Source organism: Peromyscus maniculatus, chromosome 5 (assembly GCF_049852395.1).
Source record: "Peromyscus maniculatus bairdii isolate BWxNUB_F1_BW_parent chromosome 5, HU_Pman_BW_mat_3.1, whole genome shotgun sequence".
Lineage (NCBI taxonomy): Eukaryota > Metazoa > Chordata > Mammalia > Rodentia > Cricetidae > Peromyscus > Peromyscus maniculatus.
In genome coordinates, this window is record NC_134856.1 from 26,223,661 (window position 1) to 26,231,599 (window position 7,939).

Here is a 7,939-nt window from a genome sequence, read left to right on the forward strand (position 1 = left end):
GTCTTAGCCCTTGGTGACTGAAACAGTACAAACAGCAAAAGGCATGCCAATTTTTTGATTAGTCACAAAATGTATACATTTAGCAAACTGTAATCTAACCTCACCCTTAACTGTAAATCTTGATGGGTCCTTCAAGGTGACAGCTTTGGCTTTACAATCTTCATTTAATCAGACCCTGTCTCAGTTGGCTTTTTGCTTGTTTGGTTGTTGTTGTTTGTTGTTTTTTAAACAGTATTTACAAGTCCAATGATACTCCAAAGACTTCCAGCTCTATGTGCAAAGAAAGAGGTAGTACAAAGGTGTGTGTGTGTGTGTGTGTGTGTGTGTGTGTGTGTGGCAGAGGTGGGGTTGGGGGTGGGGAGGGAGCTGGGAAGGGGGGACCGGGTGGTCGACTGGTTCTTATCATAACTGTTTAAATTTCATTTACATTTTTTTCTGGGTTGCTCAGGTCCAAGACAGTGTTATTTGATGTTGGACACCTGCCTCCCCACCCAGCACTGCGGCCAGCTCCGCCAAGAGCAGTGTTGACATTTCTGCGGCATAGAATTTAGAGAATTGTACAGTGAGGCCAAAATGTGGCCACCTTAGGCTCCCTATGGTTCACAGGATGCTGGCTCACAAAGAGTCACAGCATGCTGTCCCCTGGGACTTTGGGGCTTCTGTGCTGAAGCAAGCTTCTCGGTGTTCATAAGCCGTTTGTGCTCTCCAGCCATTCTGGGTCCCAGTTCACTGATAGACAAGACATCAGGAAGATGAGGGAAGTCTGGCCTCCACAGTGCTAAGCTTCGGTCATTGGCTGCTCTGTCAGAGCTGTCTTTACCTGGAAGTGATGTGGCTCAAACATCCCATCCTGGAATCTGAAACAACTCACAGGCTGTGTAAGAAATACACAGGAGACTTTAGAGTGGTCCTTCTCAACGTCAGAGTCTATACTGATCACCTGGTACTGTGGAAAACGCAGACTCCAGGACAGTATGTTGAGACAATGGGAATGTTCTGGACCAGACTTGGTCAGACTCAGATTCTCCAGCCCACAACCTGGGCACAGGAATTCACAGAGCAGTTGCTGGGCCTGCTGAGATGGCTCCGCACGAGGACCTCAGGGTGGATCCCAGCACCCATGTGAAATGCCAGGTACATAGGAGCACGGGGGTGGGGGTGGGGTGGGGGGGTGGACAGAGCTGGGTCCTTGACAAGTCCATCAACTAGTGAGTCCAGGTTCAGCGAGAGACTCTGTCAAAAATAAAGTGGAGAAACAATCGACACCCAACAATGACCTCTGGCTCCACAAACATCTGCATGAGTGTGTGAGTGCGCGCATGCACATACGTGTGTGTGTGTGTGTGTGTGTGTGTGTGTGTGTGAGAGAGAGAGAGAGAGAGAGAGACAGAGACAGAGACAGAGACAGAGAGACAGAGACAGAGAGATAGAGAGAAAGAGCATACTTTCAGTTCCAGTAGCATCAACTTTATCCAGAAACTTCTTGTAAGTGCAAACCATTGGGCCCAACACTAAAACTACTGGATCTAGAGGTAAAGCCTGGGAGTTTGCTTTCCAATGGACTCTGCAGAGGATGCTGACTCATGATTGCTGACATTCAACAACAAAGATACAACCAAAATACCAAGATAGGGATCAAAGAATTTCAGCCGTTGTCTCCAAGCTTTCCTCTAATAGTCAACAGCTTTGGGGTCAGACTTTCAGATTCAGAGATTTAAACTCTAGATCTAGAGTTGAGCCCTCACCAGAAGACAATGACTACATCAAATTCCTCAGCAAACGTTTCCATCGAGAAGATGAATCCAGAGCCAGCAGGATGGCTCGGTCGCTAAAGGAACTTGCCTCCCAGCCTGACAATCTGAGTTCAATCACCGAAACCCACTTGGTGGAAAGAGAGAACCAATTTCAACAAGTTGTTCTCTGACCTCCACCTGAGCACTGCGGTGTGTGTGTGTGTGTGTGTGTGTGTGTGTGTGTGTGTGTGTGTGTGTGTGTGAGAGAGAGAGAGAGAGAGAGAGAGAGAGAGAGAGTATGTGTGTGAATGTGTGTGACACAATACAATAAATAAATGAAAATGTAATAAAAAGGATAAATTTCTTCAACCTTCATTCAAAAACTTTTTACAATAATATGAGCTTAAGGCAAGTCATCAAAGCTGAAGTCCTCGTGTCAAAGGATGCTGGAGCTGTTGGCTAGCCCATCCCTGAGTGTTCCCAGTGGCCTGTGCTCATCTCACTTCTGCAAGGAAATGGTACAGAAGATCAGTATTGTGTCGGACTGAAACTGCAGACTCAGGAATCAATTTCTTCTCCTCCAATAGAGCCAGTCAAATGTACAGCCTGCTAAAGTGATTGGCATTTCAGGTCAATAAGGCTAGTAATAATTATGCTGCCTTCCCAGCATCGGCTGGAAAAACATCTCAGACCTCAGACGTTTAGCATAATTTCCAGAACCGCCAAGACCACGTTAACTGCCTATCACCTCTGAAAGTGCAGAAGGGCAGGTTATCCCACAGGTCACCAGAGAAGGTGGAACCTGGAGCTTGTCCAGGCCACATCACACCACCTGGGATGCCTGTGAACAGGCATGGAGCATTCATTTCTACGCCGGTTTCAACTTTCACAACGGGGACCACTTTGCAGTTTCGGCTTAGAGTAATCTTGGAGAGAAATCCATAAACCCCTGACTAATGCCTTCTTGACTGTGGCTGTGAATGGAAGACCGGGCGGCAGTGTAAATAACACTGACTAGTATGCTAGGCCATTGCAACTCTTTTCATCTGAGATCCTCAAAGCACTCTGCTTGTACAACCTCACTTAAGCCTTGCAACAACTTCTGAGAAATACATGGAAATATTATCATCTCCATTTCTCCGAAGGAAAAAGAACGCACGGTGAATGACCGGGTTGTCACCCTGAACTCACAATGAGGCTCATGGCCCACCAAGAGCAGTGGGAAAGGTTCTGGATGTTAAGGGTCTCCAGGAGAATGGAAAGGAGGAAGGAAGGAAGGGGATAACTTAGTGGCAGGAGCAACATTGACCTTGCAAACCACAGAGTTACTGAGAAATAGAACTGCCTTTTGGATGGCGTGCTGGGGGTTGGTGAGTGAATTTGGGGGTTCCCCACTTTATCTCAGAAGACACATTTTGCAGCCCCGTGGCTTGCACTTCTGGCTGTGGGGGAACGGGGCACCCCTTTGCTTCCTCCTCTCCACTCAGTTCTCCTTGTGAAGTTCCACTCCCGGATGGCAGCTAAGCTTCCACTTAAAATGCTCATCCACTGCTTCCCTGTGCTCCTTTGACTCCAACTTTTCCCCAATGTTGCCCTTGAAATCCGCATTTTATTGACTCAGCAATTGCAGAAACTGCACCAGGAGGTCATTGGAGATATTATCAAAAATACCTCAGAGATCCTGAACTGGTAGGTTAACAGTTAAAATTACTAAATCCTGTAATTACCCTCTTCCTCCTCTTTTTCCTCTTTCCCCATCCCCTCCTCTACCATCTCCTGTACCACTTCCTCCTCTTCCTCCTCTCCCTCCTCTTCCTCCTCCTCCACCTCCTCTTCCTCATCCTCCTCTTTTTCATCCTCCTCCTTCTCCTCCTCCCCCTCTTCCACCTCCTCCTCTTTCTCCTCTTCCTCCTCTTCTTCCTCTTCCTCCTCTTCCTCCTCTTCCTCTTCTTCCTCCTCCTCCCCCCTCTTTCCCATTTGAAAATGTCAGAGGCTTCTCGCCATGCTCTGGCCATGGCCATGGAACACATTTTCTCATTAGGTTAATTAATGGCTCTGCTTGGGTGGCATAATTTGGTGTAAGTTTCCTTTTAGAATTCTGTCATAACTAAAAAGGATCTTATTTTTGTTATGTTTTGTGGTGTCTTTAAATTTTTATGACTTCTACTTTGTTTAGTCTGTGTGTAATCCTTCTTTGAAACCTAATGTCCTAGAAAATTTACAGTTTTCTCTCAAAACCATCACTTTTTTTACATTTTACAGTGATTCCTGTTTCTTTGGTTCCCACTAGAACTCCATTTAAGTCTTTAAGGTGTGAGTCGAAGCTCAGGGAATTTATGATTACATCGGCAGAGTAAACTCCCCAGGTGCAATGTGTTAAACTTGACAAGATGCTCTTCATTAATCTTTGAAATCTAGCCAGGTGTGATGTAGTGAAGGGAGGCTTCCAACTCAGAGCAGCTAAAAAGGGCCAAGCTGCCCCACTGGAGAGGATTCCTTCCGATGGCTGCCAAGGCCGCCTGGGTGGGGATGGGGAGAGCCAAAGATGTTTCCTCTGCCAACCATGGTGTTCCCTGTCTCTGCTGGCGCTGCTACAGCTCCTCAGCTTTTCTCGTCTTTCCACACATTTGGTGATTCAACAAATGTTTACTGAGAGCCTACTATGTGCCAGGAACCAGGTGGGCTTGGAAAAGGGACAGTGACAAAACAGACCCCACTTCTCATGCCATGGGGTGGTCTCTCTACGAACAGGGGTGTCAATGTGCCCTCCTCAGTACCACCCCCTCTATGCCTGTGTGCCTGTATGACGCTTTGATGCCAGCTGAGAAGGTAGTTCTGCTTGCTGAACCCACAGCTGGAGGTTGGCCAATGACACCATCACAGAGGAACAGGAAATGTGGCTGTGGGCAACCACTTCTCAGTCGGAAGAACAAAGTCCAGACAAAAGACGATGCCTCTTTAAGGGAATCTGTAGGTCCTTCCCCAGGCCCTCTGTTTGCCTTTATGGAGTAGTGGACTGATTCGATGTGGAATCCCAGAATGAGCCCAGGAACAGAAAAATGACATGAATGAAAGAGAAGAATTTTTTACCAGCAAATAGCAGCGGTGCCCTTGTGGCAGCCTTAGGTGTCACAAAGTGCTGTCGTAAAGTAGGTGCTGACTCAAGAGGAGCAGGGGAGGGTCATTTAGTTCTCTTTGGAACTAAATCTTTGGAGCTTTTCTGAAATTACTCCAAAATTTTTAAAAAACGTTTAAAATAATTGCTTATAAAATAGTATTCATGAAAGTATTTTTTGTATGTATGTATCATTTTTGTATGTATGTATCAAAAGTATCATTTTGTATGTATGAGTGTTTGCCTGCAAGTATGAATGTTCACTACATGCATGCCTGGTGCCCACAGAGGCCAGAAGAGGGTATCAGATCCCCCAGAACTGGAGTGATAGACATTAACTGCCGTGTAGGATGCTGGAAACCAAACCTAGATCCTCTGCAAGAGCAGCATGTGCTTTTAACTACTGGATGAACCATTTCTCCAGCTTCCAAAGAATGAATTTGTTTTGTTTTTGTTTTTTGAGAAAGGATTTCTTTGTGTAGCTCTGGCTGTCCTGGAACTTGCTCTGTAGACCAGGCTGGCCTTGAATTCATAAAGATTGGCCTGCCTCTGCCTCCCAAGTGCTGGGAATAAAGGTGTGTGTGCACCACCACCACCTGGCCAAAGAATGAATTCTTAAAACTACTAAAGTTACCAAAAAAAAAAAAAAGCAAATGGTGTACATAAGAAAATGATGTTGCCCCTGGTGACAAGCTACACATCTTACACCTCTTTCTTGTAACTCTGGAACCATGGATCTGGAAACCCAAAGCCCCAAACTGATATTTCACAAATGACAATATTCTCCCAAGACTTCTCTCTCCTGGTCTTCCACACCACATGCAGTTTGCCACATCAGTTTAAAGATTTCCTGTGTATGGGGGGGGGGGGGAAGGACATGGATAGAAGAACCATCATTCACCAATTAAAGAAGAAATGTCTGTCAAAGAATTTCTTAATTCTCTTATTCTTAAGACCACTGCCTCCCTTCCCTCACCTCTCAGCCCCCCCCCTCTTCCCCCCCCCCCTCTTTCAACTATCTCTCTTACACATACACTGCCGGTGGGATGTCCACAGTGATGTCTAAAACACAGCCCACTGTTCTCCCTGTCTGCACATTCACTCCTAATTTTTCTGGTTAGAGTAACATAAGCACTTATAGGTGCAGATTGCCACTACTCCTGGTTAGAGTTCCATTCAAGAAGACTTGGCTTACAGAGTCCAACCATGATTCTTGTTAGACTGGTTATGCTGTGAGGTATTTATACAACACAACACAACACAACACAACACAACACAACACACACTCTCTAAATCTTTTCAAGGAGAATTTTCTGTTTCAGAATAGAAATGGTGGTGTTGAAAGCACTATTTTCATAGCTAGCTGAATGCTTGAAGAGATAGGGCTCTGAAAACCAAATGTAAACCTCTAAACAAACTATGGCTACAATAAGGACTCCATCAAAGAGCAGAATTAGCTCTTCAACATCCAAACGGTGCTTTGTTTAGGGTGAAAATGTATGCCCGTCTGGGGAAATGGGTCACAGAATTGGACCACTAGAGTAGAGCTGAGAGGATTCTTAGAGGTCATCGAATAGTCGTTTTATTTTATTATAGATGGAAGGGGGAAATGAAGCTGGGGTTTGTGCCTTGTTCAAGACTTTAATGGCTAAGCTCAGAGGCAGGTGCCAGATGCCAGGCTGCCTATCCCCTCCCTCAACTACAGTGACTCACCTCCTGCAGCCTAGGTCCTGGAGATCTGAATGTGACTGCTACAAAGTTTGCTCTAAAGAAATTCCTCAGCAGTTAAGAGCACTTTGTGCTCTTGCAGAGGACCCACATCAGATGGCTCACAATTTCCTGTTACTCCAACTCTAGGGAGTCCGACACCCCCTTCTTGCCCCCATACACATGCATGCACGTGTTTGTGCACACACAAAGAGATACACAGATACAAAAATAAAATAAATCTTTAAAAGTTTTCTTTGTGTTATTTCATACCTTCTTTACATTGAATGAATAATATGGGCCAGCACTGGGAAGTCCCACGAGTGCACATTTGGAATCAGGAAGTGCCTGTCATCATCGTCTATACTGGACTACAAGAAGGGTGTGTGCAAATGTCACCTCTGCTCTCAACAGAAGGGCGCTTTCCACATGCCAGCAAACTATACAGTGTTGTATCCTTTCTGGTTCCATTGCTTTCTCCTGGGGTGCTCTGTTCTCTCCAAGAATCTGCTTTTGAAGATTCTTTTCCTTCTTTGGGTCTCACTCTCTTTTGAAAATATATACCAGCCAACAAGGAGGACTCATTGAAGAACAGAGCGCAGGCTGTAGAAAGGCTCTGGAAATGGGCAGTGAAACCACACCACCTGAGCACCGGCCAAGAGCAACAGACCCAGCCAGCCTCAGCACCTTCTTGACGTCGTCAGCACTAATGCGTCTTATTTCTCTCTTTCCTTACAAAGGAAAATGTGGGGGTAGGGGGTGCCAGGCAAATCAGACCATGGGGAAAATAACACCTTCAAACTCGAGGCAAAATTCTCATTGCCAGTCTGTGCTGCAGATGCCGCATCCAGTATTGTTTGGCAGCAAACACAGCTCTTGGAACAAGACAGGTTGGAGAGAAGATGTTGGCCAGAGATGGTTTGTGATTTTTTTAAATTCATACTGGTACAGCCTAAGAAATATCACTGTGATTCGGTTTTCTGCAGCAATCCAAGCAAATCCATATAAGCAATATTTCCTCAGATGACTTCAAGAAATGGATCTTCTGGTTTCCCACAAATTATTTTAATTACTTACTCCCCAATTCAGTTGGTACGTATCATTAACTGGTAAAAAAAAAAAAAATGGCAAACTCAAGATTCAGTATTTCAGTTTTTGTCCCAGGGAGAAATTGCAGAACAGGGGTGTTCCAGGCTGGAAAGAACATTCTTGATTGTGTTCCTAATTCCTAGTTGGTATTCCCTCTCTTCCTAATCAGAAGGAGAGCACTGGAGAACAGGAAAAGGCAAAACTGCACCTTCCTGAGGATGTTGGCTTTCATCCTTCTTGTCAGCCAAGGGCAGCAACTGAGAGAGAAAAGGAAATCCCCTGATGAAAGAGACAC